A 1,243-nucleotide genomic window follows, 5' to 3' on the forward strand; every position below is an offset into this window, starting at 1 on the left:
GTTGCGGTCATCAGTGCATGATTGCTGAAGAGTGGGCAGAAGGTTAATCAGGTCCTAGAAGCACACAACGTAGCAGTGGGGGGCAGTGTCAGTTTGGTTGCCCGGGCTCATAGTCTGACTCCTCCACTTACCATCCATGTGTCTTTGAGCAAATTATACAACCCTTCTTGGTCTTAGTGTTTTCATCTACAAGAGAGAATTATAACATATGCTAGTTGTGAGAATCATATTATGTAATGTAGTGATTCAGAAAATAAAGGCAAGTATAAGAAAAAAGCATGAAGTCACATGAGAAAGTATCTTTCAACGGTCTTCTGTTTCATGCAATTAAATCAAGAAGAGTCTTAGTGTCTCCCTAAAACATTACAGAGACATAGAGAACAGGTAATCTTCTGCCTAAATTTTAAAAATATTGTTTGCTTTAGCATTTATTAGTTTGAATTCACTTATTATTCACTCCACCCACTTGAGCCTCCTTAGTCCTGAATTCTGTTCCACTGCCAGGCTTCATGTCAGGCTCAAGGACAAGAAGTCATTTAGAATTTTTTTCTATTTTCTGCTTCTTTAACCATTGATAGAATTGTCCTTGGCCCCGGGTAAATAAAATCAAGCTATAAAGTGAACACTCCTCTCTAGTCAGAGCGTCCCACTGACTTAAACAGAAAATTGAAAGAGGGAATAGGAAAAAGGATAGGAAATACAAATAACCAAACGTTTTTCATTTTGTAGAAGTAGGAAATCACCTAAAAAGGTGCACACATTCGGGTGAGTGTTTACATTTTCGTCTCTATTGCTTATTTTGTGGAACTGAGAACATGCCAAGACTGATACTGTGGAACTGTGGATCTGCGGCAGCCAAAGCTCACGGCTTTCTGTGGCTCGGGTTGTTTGCTCTTGCTTCCTCCTTCCTCCTTGCCCGGCCCCTACAGATGCTCTGTCTTCCCGTTTTCCTGGTGAAGTAGCTTCCCCTTAGGGCCCTTCTTCTAGGAGAGTGGATGCGCTTACCTGTTGACCAGAGGGGGTGTTATTAACGGGGTGCACCCCAGGCAAAACACTTTTTTACATGCTCCAATTTTTCTTAAATTTTTGTGTAGATTTGCATTTTGTTCTAACATACAGTTGTATTTGTTTTCATCTTAAATTTATTTACCTTCTGGAGAAAAAATTTGTCCTCAATTTTATTAAGGTATAATTGACAAATAAAAACTGCAAGTTTAAGCTGTCAACATCGTGATTTGATATA

This window comes from Galeopterus variegatus, unplaced genomic scaffold (genome assembly GCF_000696425.1).
Source record: "Galeopterus variegatus unplaced genomic scaffold, G_variegatus-3.0.2 Scaffold1950, whole genome shotgun sequence".
Lineage (NCBI taxonomy): Eukaryota > Metazoa > Chordata > Mammalia > Dermoptera > Cynocephalidae > Galeopterus > Galeopterus variegatus.